The 18,182-nt window shown below is 39.4% G+C and overlaps 1 pseudogene; it reads right to left on the bottom strand.

Annotated features, from left to right (window-relative positions):
• Nucleotides 1-9,451: 9,451 nt before the first annotated feature.
• On the bottom strand, nt 9,452-10,432 carry LOC125410336 (melanoma-associated antigen B4 pseudogene; annotated as a pseudogene).
• Between the last annotated feature and the right edge of the window lie 7,750 nt (nt 10,433-18,182).

The raw sequence follows: 18,182 nt of genomic DNA, 5'->3' as shown, positions 1-18,182 counted from the left end.
CCCATGTCTAGTAAGCTTTCAGTAAAAATGCCATTTATATACACTCTTAGTTTTAGTCTTTGGCCAGGATTTGATTTTGGGAAATTGCAAATTCTTTTGTTTTTCCCTGTTGCTCTAAAATTTTTGATTCTTCTCTCTAGTAACAGCTCCAAATCAACTGTGGTCCATTTTCAAGGACTGCTGAGATTAACCGAATCCAGTCTTGTTGCATTGCTTTGCTGCTTGAAGCCCACATTTTGACCATTTCCCTAACAAAGGACAAATGTATTCCATAAGTTGCAGTTGCTTGCTTAATTTTCTTTGGGTCCATCATACATATGGACTCCCACGTATATTCTTTGACTACCTTTGGGTACTTGGTGCCAGATGCTCTTTCTGATGATATCACCAGAACTCGCGGTAATTTATCCCGGAGTTTGGTACATACTGATGAGGCTATATTTTGTCCTTGTACCTTTTGTTCCTGGTCATCAAATTCAATAAATTCCTCAGTCTTTTCAAACATTTTTATCAGTGCCTTTTGTAAAGTCTGGATCTCCTGTCCAGTGTTCTGTTCTAATGCCCTCATTAAAGATTCCAAGGTGTGAAGTCTGTCTCATTCTTGGATATAATTTTTATAGAATGCATATTACCTTCCAGGAGAGACATTCTATCAGTCAATCTATCATAACCCTTTGACAGAGTCTGATTAATACATTCAACAGTATGAATTCTCTTAGACAATGTCTCAGCACACTCTGCCATTGACTGGGTTTTGTTTGTCAAATTGATTGTATCCTTCTCCAGAGTTCTGAATTTCAGTTTTAGTTTGTCATTTTCAGTCTGTAAAGACTGTATCATTTCTAAAAGTGCCTCATTCTTGGCCCTATTATCAAACCATGCTTTTTAAGGAGAAAATATGAAGGACAAAGCTAATTCTGAGAATCAAATAGATGAATATAGGAGGGAAATCATATAAACCTTGCATAATATTGTACATGGTATTAGTAAAAAAAGCTATAGAACTACTGTATGATTAAATTGTCCATCATCTTGCCCTTTTAATTTATAAATTTATATTTTTAAATTATAGATCTTACCTGTGTTTAAGTTTGAGCTGGAGTAGGTGCAATAATCATTACTGCCAGTAGGTGCCGCGGTGCACTTGTTGCCATGTGGCCGGTTTGAATCCGAATTTTAACATTAAATGCTAAAAGATATGCTCAGATTAAAAAACAGTTATTTAGTGTAAATCACAGACTGTGTGCTCCATGGAGGTCCTTGATTGGTCAGCAGCCTGCAGAAGCAAAAATGCTGAACAAAGACAACCAGGGAAGCCCGCATCCCACCTGAACGTCCATGAGTGCTGGAAAACTGGACCCAGAACTCAGCTGAGACATTTAATGAGAAAATATGAAGGACTGCGTCGTGGCTACTCAGGGCCACTGTGTGGGAATTCTATACCCAAGTGAACTGCATGGAGCCTGATGGAGGCTGACTAGAGCCTCTGGAGATGGGAGCCCCATGAAATCGGGTGCCAACTGTAGAAGTTAACTTGATTTGGGAAATAACCAGGCTAGCTAAAAGATAAACAATTACATTTTTATTTATTATAAAGGGAAAACTCACGAAATCAGAACAAGAAGTCCAAGCTTAGTTGTGCAGTGAGGGAACCACGGGAGGGGGGAGGGGAGGAAGCACACCTGGGCCATGTGTTAGTTTTACTCTGGGTCCCAGAAAGCAACACCCTAACTTGGTCCCACCTCTTAATGATAATTGGTTAACAAGGCTTCCCCACCAGTACTACACCTGTAATCTCTGTATTCAGAAATAGCAATTCCCAATTTCTGAGGATAGCCTTGGCTACATAGACATTCCAGGGTGACCTGGGCTATAGTGTAAAATCCTATCTCAATGACAAATACAAAAACTTCACATTGATTTTGATTATCTTGCTGCTTTTTCTCTACATGCAGGAGTTTAAGTGAAGAGGTTTTATTGATTATGATACATTCCCAATAATGAGGAAAACTGACTTAAGACATAAGATTCAGGTTAGGTAAAATGAAATGTTTTGGCTTTAGATTATCTTACACCATGGAATTTTAGATTCCAACTCTATGGGATGGCTTTGGTAAGTCTTGTCCTCTACAACTGGTAGAAGAAATATAATAAAATAAAGTACTCAGCATGGTGATTTATATATTTCAGACTCTTTTTTCAGCTGTCTGATGACTTCAGTTTCCCTTAGACCTGATATAAAGAAAATTGGGGGGGGTCTCATTTGACAGTCCTAATCTAAAACCTCCATGTGATAATGGAAGGTAGAGCATGACACCTTTCTGTCCCTTGTACGCAAAGGTATAATGTCAGTTAATTGCTTACCTAGGTAACCTGATTTATTCCCTGTCAGAAAATGAAAGAACCATCTTTTTGAACTTCTTATTAGTCCTTTATGTGAGCCCTATACTTTCCTTAGCCTCAGCAGGTAGAAGTGAAGAATATATATTCTCTCGTGTTCAAGTTTGCTTTTTATTACTGTTTTAGTTACTTTTCTATTGATGTGAAGAGACACCATTCTCAAGAGAACTATAAAAGAAAGAATTTAATCATGGGCTTGCTTATTATCTCAGAAGGTGAGTCCGTGACTAACCTGATAGAGAGTAAAGCAGCAAGCAGGCAGGCATAACACTGGAGCAGAAGCTGACAGCTTACATATCTGTAAGATAGAGTTAAATGGAATAAGACTGTGTGACATACCTGTTACAACAAGGCCACACCTCTAAATCCATTCCAAAACAGTTCCACCAACTACTGACTAAACATTCAACTATATGAACCTGTTTCCAATGTTTTGATAATCACTCACAATCTTCTAGGCTCCAAAGGGCTTTGGTCACTCCACCCATCAAACTCTGCCACCTGCAGTGCACAGAGTTTGTCATATTTGTTCAGATAACCTCTACTTCTTACTTTCTGATCGCTCCACAGTCCTGGTATCTCCAGTATTTGTGGTCTCCACTATAACTGAGGCACTGCACTTTCATCATAAGTGGCTCTCTTTAAAGACTACAAACCAGATGGCATTGTAACATACCTCAGCTTCCCTTCATAATGTAATCCATTCAATTCTAGGCTTTTTACTGTAGTAGAGGTTTCACCTTTACCATGGGCCTTTTCTGATCTCTCCCAGCACCAAGCCTTAGCTGTTCTTCATGCTCCCTTCATGCCTCCAGTATCAGTCCATATTGGCAATTCTTAGACATTATAAGCTCAGCTTTCAGCTTGAGATGCAGCCTTGGCCTTCCACTGGACCAGAACTTCTCTTTGGTGACTCAGAGGAAACACTTCATAGGAAAATTTTGCCTCAGTGATGTTGGTCTCTTCCTAATATCTGGTCTGGCAGATTATTTATCAGTCCTAGCTAACCAGTATCAATTTTTTCCAGTAAAGCAAAGCTTTCACTTCAGAGATGTTTTTCTCTTGTTAATTACAACTGATTATTCTGTTCCAGCTGAACAGAAACTGCAGGGCTTTAATTCAAATGTAACACACAAACAGACATGATAGGGTCTTTGAAGGACTCTCAGAATTCTCTCTGAAATATCAAAAATGCTTCTATTGTTTGCATTTCTCTCATCATTATCTTAAGTTTCCATAATACTACCTTAAGCTGTGATCACTCAAAATTCAATGACTTTTCAAACTCAACACCCCTAAATTCTTTCACAATTCTTTCCAAAACAATATGGTCAGATCTGTCCCAGCAATAACCCCATTCCTGTTACTAGTTTGTTTTCTATTGCTGTGACAGACTACTGGTCATCTTGATGACAAAAGGGTTTATTTGTCTTGCACTTTCTGATTATAGTCCATCGCTGAGGGAAGTGAAAGCAGGAACTCAAACAGGGCAGGAACCTGGAGGCAAGACTAAAGCAGAGTCCATGGAGAGATTCTATGAACTGGCTGACACTACCTGTGGCTTTCTCAGCCTACTTTCTTTTTTTCTTTCTTTCTTTTTCTTTCTTTGCTTCTCTCTCTCTCTCTCTCTCTCTCTCTCTCTCTCTCTCTCTCTTTCTTTCTTTTTTTTTGAGACAGGGTTTCTCTGTAGCTTTGGAGCCTGTTCTGGAACTAGCTCCTGTACACCAGGCTGGCCTCAAATTCATAGAGATCTGCCTGCCTCTGCCTCCCAAATGCTGGTATTAAAGTTGTGTGCCACCACCACCCGGCTCCTCAGCCTACTTTTTATATCACCTCAGACTACCTGTCTATGAGTGGTGTCACTTATAATGTTCTAGGCCCTACTTCAGCCATCACATGCTTGTTTATAGGTCAATCTTATGGAGACAATCCCTCAAACAGTTCTTTCTTCTCTAACTACTCCAGCTTATGGCAAATAAACAAAAAATTAACAAGTGCAACTAGCTGCCAGATTGAGGAGTTATCATTGGCCATTCAACACAGAGAACCAAATGAACATCTTCAAAAGGATGACCAAAAGTGTTTGTCATCCTAATAACCCCTGTTCAGCTGCTGTGTACAGAAAAGTCTTGCACCCACCCCCCCATTTTAAGATACTCTTTCACAATTTCAATTTACATACTTTGAAAGTTCCTCAATATTCCTGGTCTGAGGCTCCCTCAAACTCCCATGTGCTGATAATGCTTAGCCATGTGAAATTTGGAAATTTAAATAAAAACACATTCTTTTCATTTTTCACATTTTGTCTTGACTCCCAATTTCACTGAGGATGAAGTCAGTTTACTTGTATATGTTGCCTGGAGCTTTCTAGGGCATAGAGTGAGGGCTAATGTAGCATGGGTATGCATTTTTTGGAATTTCTCCCTTTACCATCAAGAACCTGAGGCTTGACTGTGTACTCTAGGGCCTCACCATCTGCAGAGACAGGGGTCCTTTATAAGACCTTCACCCTCTCCATGCACCGAGACATTCCAAAGTACATTGCAACACACATGTTCCCAGAATAAGCCCTTCAACCTAGGGGTAGGATAAAGGACTTCTTCTTTGAATCACAGAGGTATGCCATCCATAGTGCATAATCAGGGTGTTTACCTTGACTGTAGGTCACTACAGAACTTGCTGGCAACTAGTCTAGGCAAAGGCACACAGTGACTGTGCCAAAGCTTGCTAAGACCCAATTTCTCCCTTTCTTACAGAAAGGGAGGGTAACCTACATCTGACCAGTAAACTCTGAAGACTGACAGAGACACCAGGTTGCTATGGAACCCCACTGCTTTGCAGGAAATATGGAAAGCTGCCTGAAATACTTCATGGTGCTCTCCTAAGTCATCTAGGCTCCCAAACCCATGCACCTTCCTTTGTCTACTCCACAAGATTTCCCTGACAGAGCCTCTGAAGACTGATAGTAGCCTCACTTACTCCTCCATATCCATCTTTTTCCTTATACTCCAGACATCCCACCATATCCAGCTTTCCATGACCTACCCTGTTATATTTAATATTCTAATATGAAGTCTTTGAGCTATATAGTTATTAAGAATTACAGGTCAATAATCATGTTTATCACACTTACAGATAGATTAATCAGGTTCTTTAGATGTATAGAAATTGTATTCTACATAGATAGGTAATCTTCAACCACTTCAAAGAACTATAAAATATGGCATTTAAATAACTTAGGGTTCTGTTGACATGAGACATGATTGCTCCTGGCAGCACTAATCTATTCCCAAGAAAATGTTGAGCACTGGAAGACACTCCACTTGGAGCTTGTTTTCTTCTTGGCAAAACTGGTCTATGGACAAGGAACTGTCCAGACCTTGACCACTGACAAAATGCATGGTGTCCAAACTGAACAAGTAGGATACAAGAAAAAAGACTGCCAAACCTTGTCAAGACAGGGTAAAACAATTTTGAAAATTTTCTTTCCTCTGAAAATGGTCTGTCAGTTACTCTAGGCCTTAGCCAAAGTTGGTTGCTCCAAAGTTGCAAATGAGACTTTGGGTGATTGCCCAGATAGCCAGTTGTCTCTGTCATCTACTGCAAATTTTGGAAGCTGCTTGATTGCACTTCCTGTCTACTCAAGTAATATTATCTCCCTTCTCAGGTTTTTGATGGGGTTAAAGACTAGATAATCGTAGTTACTTTTTTCTTAGCCAAGCCATTTCTAATACAAGACTTAGACTCCTTAGGATAAAATAATTATTAAAATGTTTATAATATGTTTCTTGCTTAATATTGTTTATGTTGGTTGTAATTCTAATTTTATACTTGATATCTGTTCTTATTGTATATAGTTTTGCATTGGGTTTGGAACTCTCTTATTTAGACAAAAGGGGGAGTTGATGGAGAACCTCCTTCAGGCAATGGCCTTTGAGAGGCTGGACCAGGTTGGGCACTGCCTTGAGTATCAAAAAGGGACACTGTCCCCACTCTGATGCTCTCACTCCCTTTCTAACACCCCATTCTCACACCTTGATGCCAGATTCCATTTCTGTTCCCCATTGTGATCTGTGAGTTACTCTTTAAATAAAGAACCCCTTATTATACCCTATTAGGAGCTAGTGTGGGATTACGTCATCCTCCACTTTCTTCTTCATCTTTCACTTTCCTATCACTCATTGAATTTTTTCCTCATCAATTTGACTAGATAGCTTGTCAGAAAGTCCCAGGAACCCTTTAGTTTCCTGCACCCAAGTACTGTTATTACAAGAGCATGTTGAGACACTTAGCTTCTTTAACACACATGCTAGGGTTGAACTCGGAGGCTCATATTTGGGTCAAAAACAGTTTACTTGTTGAGCAATCTCTCTAGCTTTGCCCTTCCCCATTTGAACTCTAAGATATGGCTTGTAGATGAAGCCTGTGGACCCTGAGATCCAATAGAAGGAAGTGAAGTGTTTTTTTTTTCTGGTTACACACTTGTCAAAGGTGTCTTTAGAATGAAAACTATGACACACAGATTGGAGCCTTATGATGGCGGTAACAAATGAGTGTCAGTCCAAACCATTGGCAGTCCCAATATTTCCACCTCAGTTGCTATGGGATACAATCCTAGAATAAAACCTTGCACTACCCTGTTCCCCAAGAGTGGGAACTGAAAGGAGTCTGTGTTGCCCTTTTATGTGTAAAGAGTTGGCAGGTTCCTAGTACAATCTGAAATCTGACTTCTCTTGACACGAGATTGCACACACTTTGTATCTGTGATTCCTTGGGAAGAACTGTCACCCTAACCATGTCTCAGTCCCTTTATTCATGCTCTGTGTCATTGTGTTGACTCCTGTTAGGCAGTGGGTATCCCATCTCTTCTATTCAATTGCAGCACATGCCTGCATTTGAGACCACCTCACCCACACAAAAGAGAAAAATCCAATCTGACAATCCTCTTCCTTCCTTTCTTGGGATACAAAGGTGAGATTAGAAAATTTAAATAAAATAAAATAAAAGTTACTTTTATTGTCTGCTTTCCCTTCAGTTCATAATTGAACGCTTCTGTTTTCTAGGGCCCCGTGCCACCCTCACTGCAGTTCATTAGTTAATGTCTACCAAAGCCTAGCCTTCCTTTCTCACCTCACATTAGCATGGTGTCTCCAAGGCCCTTAGGTCTTTTAAACCTGAAAAGAGTATGTGAACCAAAGTTTATCAGACTGGCAATTCTGATTGGGATTCTGTCAGAAAACAGATGGGGTAGTTCTTTCCAATATGCACCTTACTTTCTGATATTTTTACACCTACAATTGTTCTATAGGTGTGTTCTTATATCAGTGTCTTTTGACTTTGTCTCTGAGAATAATTCTAGTAAATGTCCAACACTATTAAGTCTAGAGTGAGTTCAACCTTGTATACCTACTTGAGAACAGGTTCCTCTGCCACGAGTGATTTGGGATGTTAACATGATCATTCTCTTTATAAGCAGAACTACATTAACATCTGATACAAGTGACTTACTTGTAAATAAGATGTCCACAGTGGGAGTGAATGAAGCAAGGCTACATGTCAGCTAGGCAATTGCTCTTCACAATGTATTCCCCATCCTGATTTGAAGTACCTAATCACTCGAAGTAACGTAACACTGCAAATGTAAAGATTCACACTGTCATTAAATAGTTTTTCTTTCATTAATTCTGATTTCATTATTGATTATTCATTAAAATGTATTCATTGGGGGAGCAAGAGGCACATGTGATGGCATGTTTATGGAGGTCAGAAGATGATTGTGGGATTTCATTCTTCTACAAGGATCCTAGAGATAAAATATAGGTGGTCAGGCATGGTGGAAGGTACTGTGCCATCTTGCAGGCCCCCCATTCCATTTTGGGACTCTCTTTTCTTGCTGTAATCCCATAATTTGGGCACAAGTTCCTCCTCTACATTCATCAAGATGTGTGTTGGAGTACTGAAATAGGAGCTTCAGTTTAGTTTTGAAGTAGTCTGGGCTCTAGACCAGGGATCCAGTATGACTCTGTTATTTACTGTCCCTGCAAACATGGGGACATTAGGATTTTCTGTAATGCTCAAACTTTCAATTAAGAAAAAGTAAATTTAATAGAGTCCATTTATTAAAGAACAGCAAGATTCATGTTAAATGTGTGGCTTTGGTATCTGAGTTGTCTTTTATTTACTTATTAAAGGATGCCACTTTTGTGAGCATTTTGACTTGCTTAATTGGTAGTAGCCACCTGGGATTATTTCTATTCATATTTACCCTAACAGATGTCATAAAATATGTAGTTCTGGGGTCCCCAAACATAGAGAGAAATTAACAAAAACATTCAGTCACAAAGCAATGAAAAGTGAAAGAAATGTCTTCTAATTAAGCATACATTCCCCTGTTCCTTTTTTAGGAAATAGACCACATTTGACTTTCATCTATTATAAGAACTTCTTCTAGAAGCTATCATTGTATAGGCAGGTATTGGGTCGTATTTTGCTAAACATCTCCAGTAAGACTTCTCAAGAACAGATATTCAATCTAGTGTTTTGGTAAAATACAAACCTTGAGCAAGAAATACAATTTATTGTGATTTAGTTTCTTATATATCCTTTAATACCATAAGCAAATCAGGTATGCACTGTTTACATGTTTGAAAAAAGAAAGTGTGGAATAAAGCAAAATATAAACTGAAAGCCCACTATTTTTCCTCTATCTTCTTTTCTCCTTTTAGGAACATCTAGATTCTAATTCCATATTACCTTACGGTACACCACCAAAGTTAACTATGAAATTTCAAATCACATTTCTCATCAAATCAAACTTTTAACCCTCAACTTGAGGAATATTATGAAAGTATAATCTATAGTATCTTTCTATTTAACTTCTGACTTCAAGTGAATACTATGATAAAAAAGCACTAAACAGCTTTATCAATAACTAATTCGAGCATCACAAAAACAAAGATTAGTAGGCTCTTTCAATCATGTAATGGAGACTACCTTAGATCTCATTAGCAGGTAGAAAGGCTGGACTTGGTTTTACAGCGTCTCTTGGTCTTCATGTAGTGCTTCTCTGGGCTGCACCTTCAGCATCGGCTCTATCTTCTTCCCTCAAAGCTTCTTCATAATTGAATGGGTAGGTAGAGGAGTCAGTTTCATTAATATTGGCCAAAAACTCCATCACCTTTACCTGGCTGGTTTCAACATAGGCTTTTGGACCCCACAGGAACTGATAGGAAGGAGGATCACTGTTAGGAACCTGACAGTATACCAGGTACTTTTCCTGTACCAGATCTTTAGTGATGAGCTTCCTGACATCTCCAAAGATGAGATGTGGGACCCCATCATAGACCCCTAGCATATTCAGAAAATGCCAGACCTCCTCCTCCGGGGCACAGTAGCCATTGAGATAGATCACACTCAGGAGAGGGATTAGAATGCCCCTGTTGGGAAGACCCATGTCACTGCACCTACTTCCATCATCCTCGAAATCTAGCTTGCTCACAAGCATGTAGGTCTGACCATTGGGCGGGACTTCTCTCAGCTCTAGGCCAAAAACCAAATCCATGTGGTTGGAAGCTTTCTTGAGGATCTCAGGGAACTGTTCCTTGAATCTTTTGTTGACAACATTCAGCATTTCTTCTCTCAACAGGGGCTCTTTCTGTTTGTACTTGCTGAGCATGTACTCCATCAGCATCCCTGTCTTCCTTGTTAGAAGATCCTTCTCTTGACTCTTATTGGAATGCTGGCCACTAGAGGAGCTCATATTTTTCTTCTGCTGGCCCTTGGCACTTTTGTTAGACATTCTGCAGGCAATGCAGATACTGAAAGTGGTGGCAAGAGGCATTACTTGAGACAACTTGGAAAAGACATCAGAAGAGGTGCTTGGGACAGCATCTCCGGAGGCACTAGAAGAGGAAGAGGATGACTCCCTTTTCTCTGGTGCCGTGGTCTGAGTACCCTCGAGCTCTTGGGATTCTGTTTTGGTCTGACGGCGTTTCTCACGAGACCGAGCCTTGCTCTTTTGTCCCCTGGGCATGATGGATTTGGTCAGTGAGTATACTGCGGAGCAGTTGACTTGGATACCTGGTCAAAGAAAAGGAGATACTATAAGCACCTTAATTATGTTTTGAAAGTATTGCCTTTTCCCAATATTCCTTCAACTTTCCCCAAACCCACAGGGCTCCTGGGCTCCTGAGTGTCCTGCAGGCACTGCTGAGGTTCACCAAGGCTTCCTTTTCTTCTAGTGTTTGAACACTCTCAGTTCTAGGATTATATAGACTTTTTTTAAGCTTCTGGGTCACTCCCCTCTGCTACTCTCGTTTGACCGCTCAAAGGTTCCTTGTAGCCCTGAGGGAGAAAGCTTCAGGGAGCTGCACTAACTGGGTACACAGAGTGCTGAGAATTAGCAAAGCCCTTTCTGTCTTGGGTTCTCTGGGGTCTTCAACCTTCCTTCAGGTTCCTTGCCTGAGCTCCCAGCAAATCTCAGCACCACTCCCTCTATGCTAAACTTTTTAGACTGAGGATGTTCACCCTTTGGGCAAAAACAAAGAGCTGAAGAAAGTGTTGAAACTGGCAGCTCGCCTCTTTGCTTTCTGCAGGTGAAAATGCCTTGAGAGCACTGACTGTGGCTAATAATGCCAGCGTGTCCATAGCTTGCAACCAATCTGGGGCTCTAAATGGGCCCCTTCTTTCTGAAAGTGGTCCCCTCATTGTAGTTCATTGTCACATACTTCACTCCTGTTAGGCACTGCAAAGCAAGGCTTCAGCAAACCTACTCCGCAAGGTCTAGGTAGCTGATTTTGTGAAACTACCTCTGGAAAAAAATGAAACAACACTTTATTTTGTCAGATCCCTTAGAAGACATAATAAGTCCTGTACTACTTTCAATATTTCATTTTGTTTCCAGCCCTTGTAACATACTACTATGCTTAAACATTCCTGGTTAATATTTTTTCTTTTTTGTATATTTTAATTATACTAAATAATGTGATTGATTCATCATAGAATTTTACACATATGTATTTAGTAGTTTGATTATATCCATTGGCCATTGTCCTGTTTTCCCTGCCTCCTTTTCTTTAGATACTATTTTTTTTTCTCATAAACATCTTATATCTAAAACTGTATGTGGTTCTTAATTACAGGATTAAATCCTTTTGTGTTTTCTTTGTTCTGTTCCTTGTACTCACAGCATTGTATCACTACACAATTCAGGATGGCCTTGCCTTTTGAAGATACCTCCTCCTGCCTCTGCATCCCGCCCACATGCTCCCTTGCTGTCTAAATACAAGATATTTAGGGCTTTTTAGTTTTGTTTTTTTTAAACCATGTTTTATTTACTGTTGTTGTTTGGGTTTTGTTTTTCATCTTCTTTCGGGGGGTGAAGGAGTGCTACAAATGTCCTAATCCCTGGGGATTTAGTCAGGTCATTCCATGTTTACTTGCTTAATCTGTATGGGGTCTTCTAGAGCCCAGTGCAAGGGGGGCTGAGTGTGGAAGCACAATTGTTTAGAATGAGCATTACTTATCATTCGGGCCCAAAGTTTGTCTTTGATTGTGGTCTAATAATATATCACTATGCCATCTTCAATTTAAGGTCTCCTTTCCAAGATCAAGGTCCCCTCTCTGTTCTGAGAACTTCCAAGATACATTGCCACCCACGGGTACTTTCTCAGAACAAGTCTGCTGACCTAGTGATAGAATTAAGTGCAGCCCCATTGCTTATCTGACAGGTATCCTCTTCTTCATACATATTCAGGTTCCTTACCTTGGCTGAAGGCTCCTTTGAAACTTGCTGGCAGCCGGTCTACAAGAAGGCACCCAGCATCTCTGCCAAGGGCACTAACAACCCAGTTTCTCCCCTTCCAACAGGAAATGAGAGTAGATCACATCTGGTCAGGCACTGGCTCTGAATATTGACAGCAGGGCCAGGTTGCTAAGAAACCCCACTGTCAGTTCAATATGGAAGGCAACCTGTAATTCCTTACTGTACTTGAGCCTTTCAGTCTGTCGCACACAAAATTCCCTGCTTGATCCTCTGAAGTCCATTGCAGCATCTGTTCTGCTTTCTCCACTATGTCTCCATCCATTTCTCAAACCCTCCTAATCCCCCTCATTTTGTACTCCCTGCCCCATATTGTTTGTACTCCACCAGTTGGAACTTTCCTCTCAGCTTTCAGATAAATTTCTCTACTTCCCCAGAGATATGAGAGCAACAAGTTTGCAACACTGTATGGTACATCGCAATCAGAAATAATTTCTGCTTGTCTGAGGAGCCTTTCTTCTATTGATTCAAATTTGCCAGCAGCAAATATTGTCCTCCTATTTCATAATCCTTGGAGTGGAAGCCTAGATATGACATAAAGCTTGACAGATTTCTCCATGGCTCACAGGGGTGAAAATAGTTAGGACTTTTGATGTCATTCTTTTATCCTGCAGTTGTCTAGCAGAGCCAAGCAAATTTTCACTGTACTTACAGAAGCCCTCTAGCCTCCACAGAAAGCCCATACCTTTCTAGATCACAAAGTCGACGTGCTAGCCAAGCCTTACATGAATCCACAGCTTTTGTTTCTCAGGCCTGAGAGAAGGACTCTGAATTTCTATGTGTGGTGGCAGTCTTTCTCTTTCCCACTTAGGGTCTTTGGAATTTGAAGAACTATCCCTTGTAGAACCGAGAGGTCTTGCCCATTACATCCTATTTGCCCCCTTGTTGGGATCTTCAAGGCAGAAATAGAGAGCACCCCATACTCTATATGCTGGCTCAACAGAGTGGATTCTGAGGATCCTGACATTTCTTTTTCTACTTCCATGAGTCCGCTTTCTATAAACACAGCCCTCACCTCTTTCACTCATGTGAGTGGAAATGTGCACATGCCTCAGTTAACACTGATTTCTCAACCCTCACAGATAAAGAAATAGATTTGATGCTTTGTTTTCCATTTTCCTTCTTTTTTAAATTATTTCTTTCACAATTTAAATATATAATACATCCTGGGCACTCTCCCCCAAGCCTCTTATACTTCCTATCTCTATAAACATTCCTCCCTCCCTACTTGTCCATTTCCCAGACTCAGTACATTTGATTTTATTGTGTGAGCGACTTAGGACAGATGCTTTTGACTAAGCACTCTTTTCAGGGGTGTCTTGTAATGAGTTCACGTGGTTATTCTCAACTTAACTACATATGGTGACATCTTTCTGTTTGCAAAGAGAAAAATTCACTCAATTGCATCTTCCTCATTATTCCCATACACCATCCAGAAAAAAAATCTAAACACATAGCTCAACTACATAGCTCCTGCCGAGTTCTCCCATAGTTAAGAACGGAACTCCTTATCCTTCCTGGTGTGAGTTCTTTCCCAACTAGATTCCTTTTCCTCTATTCTCCTGTTGGATAAGCTACTTTAGACATTAGGTTGGGGACGCTTGTGTCTTAGGAGAGCTGATAGTAGAGTCAGTATTGTGAGGGACTTCACTTTTCATCTTCCTCAAATAGTGTTCATTTAGGTTTCTTACTGGGTATCTAACAACCAAAGGATCATAGCTCTGCTGAACTGTAGTTACCACCTTAGGCCAATGTTCTGTCTCGGCTCAAGGGAGCTGCCTAGTTTGAATATCCTGCCTAAGGCATTTGAGGACTGAGTGTAAGTTTAGATGACTTGCTGAATCAGGCTGTAATTGTTTAGATGGGTTGGTATAATTTTAGTATTCATTCATCGAGTTATTTTTTCTCCTTTCCTTAGAGATTTCATAGAAAATGAAGTGTCCATGAAACCTCTTGAATATTGTCCCTACAGTAAAGTTGACCACTGGCACTTTGGGTCTAATGTGAAGGGGGGATATCTCCATGTAAGGGGTCAGTCAGGCTGTGAAATACAGGCACTGAGGTGTCAGAGAAAAATGCTGGCTATGTATACTCCTTATTTATATATATATAAATATATATATATATAATATAATAGTATATAATATATATATATACTCTAGTCCTAAGAGCAGTCAGGGTTCCCTGCCCCATGGGAAGTCCAGGGTCCTCCCCCATCCATCCAGGTCTATAAAGGTGAGCATCTAAACAAACCAGGCTCCCACAAAGCCAGTCCACGCAGTAGAATCAAAACCCAGTGCCATTGTCTTTGGCTTCTCAGTCAGTGATCATTGGCAGCCACATTCAGAGAGTCTTTTATAACAATTAGGATGAGTTGGATATCACCCTTGTTTTAACTGATTTACCTCGGTCATGGAAAATATCTCTATAGAGAATGTTTATGTGATCCCTGAATTTGCAATTACTTGCTTGACATTGCATCTGTGGGTAATACTACTGTCACAATGTATCATCTTTTTCTCTCTTTTATTAAAAAGTTTAATTTATGGTAATGTATTTAATTCCTTTGGCTCACTACTCTAATTCAGTACTTTATGAATAGAAATATTCAGAATCTTTTGAGGAGGTTAGACCTAAGATTAAGCGAGGACATATTGGCTTTTATTAATACTGCCAGTTTCTCATAAGACACTGGATACTCCATGAGAAAGTAGCTATATTTGAGAATGTTGTCAAGAAATGTGAATTAATGGATGTAAGCTTTGCCTCAGGTACTATGAGTATGCAACAAACACTGTGGGATAAATAAAAATTCACACTGGGAACCTGGTCTTACTGTTGCTGATAACGAGTCTTGTGAACCTGACCACATGCTCTGCCCCAAAGCAAAAGAACTGTAAACAGAGAAGATACTACTTAAGAAAGAAATAGCCAGCATTTCCCCATTATGGGATTTGTCATTGATGTTACTAGTGCTGTTGTTATATATTTATGTTGAAGGGTCCTTCCCAGTTGGAAACAACTCAAAGTTTTTCTAAAGAACAAATTTTTGACTAATCTGGGCATGATATGAGTCAATAATCAGAAGATCTATATAATTGCAGATTAGTTTAGTCTACATTTTGGAATAAGCCAAATAAATTCAGGTGTATTCATAAATTTTAATTTTACAAACATAAACACTAAATGCAATAAGGTAAATCAATAACTGGTCACCTATAGTAGACATGTTTGTACTCTCAGCACCTCTGAGGCTGAGCAGAAGGATTAAAGGTTCAAGGTTATTTTGAGTGACCTAGTGATATCCATGGTTTCAAAATATTTATAAAAATTAGTTAACAGGAAGCTAGAGATACAGCTCAGTGGTAAAGTGCTCATATAGCATGAGTAAGACCCTAGGTTCAGGACTAATACCATCTTACAGCTACAAAAGACTTCAGATATTTTTGTATTTCTATTCATGATTATAGTTGTTTCTTAATGTAACATCATTCCTAATTTCTAAGAAAATGATTATCTGAATGCTATATTTTGGTGGGGGTTTGTGGATCAAGTATTTTTAATGTTTTGCTAAATATCATAACTTTTTCGCAATACTGAGAAGTGAACCTTGTGTTTCAAGCATGTCAGGAAAGTAATCTACCACTGAACTATATCTCCAGTCCCTAAAACTCTTATTCCTAAATTTGTTAAACAGCAATAAATATGGAATCAAAACCATAAGATTCTGAGCTAAGTAAATCATCTATGAAAGCCAAAAATGATGGCTCATGATTACAACCCTAGCACAAAGGTGGTTCAGACAGGAGGATTGCTGAGAGTTCAAGATCAGCCAGTTAGTTATTCCTGATGACTTCTTAGCTAATCTGGGTTATAGAGTGGGATCCTGCCACAAATAGAAATCTTACATTAAAAAGAAAAAGATAATTAGCTTGAGGTCAGCCTGATCTACAGAATGAGTTCCAGGATAGCCAGGACTGTTTCACAGAGAAACCCTGTTTTGAAAAAAAAAAGAAAGAAAGAAAAAGAAAAAGAAAATATCAGTGTATAAATAAACAAACAAGGTACAATATATACCAATAGGACAAAGGATAGGTGTTCTGGGCACTTTTCATACCTACAACCATATGTGTTGTTTAGAACTAATATGTAGCAATTTTCTCTGAGATTGAAATATTCCATCATTCAGGGAAGCTCCTTAAACCAAAAGGCAAACAATTCAAAATTACTTCAGGAATTTCTTGAAACTGACAAGATTCTCTAGACCCCTCTCTCCTAGAATAAACAAAAAAAAGACTGCCGAGAGCCTCATAGACAAGCCCCAATGCCTGAAAGAGATTTAGGGCAGCTGAAGTCTCGAGAAAGGACACGCTCCAACTTGTTGAGCTGCCTTCGAGCTGTACAGTGTACTCTACGTTCCCAGCGTTTGTGAGCTGTCATACATGCTGTCATGGGCTATCTTTGAGTAATTTCTTCTCTGTGAGTAAACTTTCACCTATAAATCTATAAATAATGTCAGCAAAACTCATTGGTTCATCAATTTACACTTTGGTGGTATCTGTACTTTTGACTGAGGTGGATTCCCTGTCTAGGGTGTGTAGACATGTGTGTAGTGTCTCCCCAGGAAACGTTTTGTTATACAACTTAAGAGCAATGATCACAAACTTCAAAAACAAAGCAAAAAAATACACAGCCTTTATTAGACATGGAAGAAGTTGCTAGACATGGTTCTGGAAGATGTTTCAGTTTTGACAGCAGTGCCAAGTTTGCCCCTAAATTTGTCTCAAAAATTCTTATGTGAAGATTCAGTCAGGATACTAGTCTTGGGTCAGAAACTATTGATCCTCTCATTTTCTGGGCTTGAGTGTGGGTTCTTGGACTCCACAGGGACTGGAAATGTGAAGGTCACTATTCCACACTTGCTGGTATTTCAGTGACCTTTACTGAACCAAATCTTTACCTTCCTGGGATCCCTAAAGACAAAGTACTCTCCAAAATATATTGCCATTATAGTTATTTCTTCCAAGATTATCTTCTCTATTATTTTGACTCAGGATAGTCATCTGGAAGCCAGTTTTGTCATTGTAATAAGAGAATATTCTCTTATTATAGATTATTGGTTATAGAAGTTCAGCTTTCCACCAGGGGCATAAGAGTGGCCTCCTCTTTTTGCTACATCTTTGAAGAGTAGTTGAATAAGATTGGAGATTCTCTTGGGGAACTCAGAAAGTTTCCTTTATGATTTTTATGATATTTTCAGCATGTCCCTTTCATTGGATTAATGAGAAGAAATTATTCATTCACTGATAAAGCTGTTTTCTAATCTAAAAGAGAGCTGAGAAAATTCAGTGTTTGACAAAGCCTGCAAGTTTGACTTTCTAACTATTCTTCCTGAGTTCCTAGTCTTCATTTATGAAGCACTACATAAGACCATAGGCACTCCAGGATTCAGATCATCTTGTGAAGCAGTTATTTATACATATAGTTACATGTTATGTTTCTTGTACATGTGTAGTCATGGTATCATTTTGGTGATCACAGTCATTAAATGGTATCATTTGTTCTGGTGTCGGCGGACCCATAAAATCAGGGTCTTTATCTTGCTTCTCAAAACTAATTTGCAATTTATCCCTCCAATAATTTTGAATCCTTAGACAAAGGACTGATGTCCCATAAGGAGAAAATAATACTGTACAAAGAAACACAGTAGCTGTTTCCTTCATTCCTGATGCTTGACAACCTACCTCAGAAAGATAGGAGAGACTTCTGCTTGTAACTCTGCTTGGGGCTCTTAAGCCTCACAATAAAGGTGGAGTAGGTAGAACACTGGAGCTCTTTTAGTCTCAGTTCATATGGGAAATTCAGATATATCAAGAAACCATGATAGTCAAATTTAAAAAAGTTCAAGGACCTACAAGTGATTTGGGTAGGGGTTGAAGGCAATATCTTGCAAAGATATTAC

This window comes from Myodes glareolus, chromosome X (genome assembly GCF_982192425.1).
Source record: "Myodes glareolus chromosome X, mMyoGla1.1, whole genome shotgun sequence".
NCBI lineage: Eukaryota > Metazoa > Chordata > Mammalia > Rodentia > Cricetidae > Myodes > Myodes glareolus.
The sequence above is the reverse complement of the archived record's forward strand: the minus strand, read 5'-3'. Positions and strand labels throughout refer to the sequence as shown.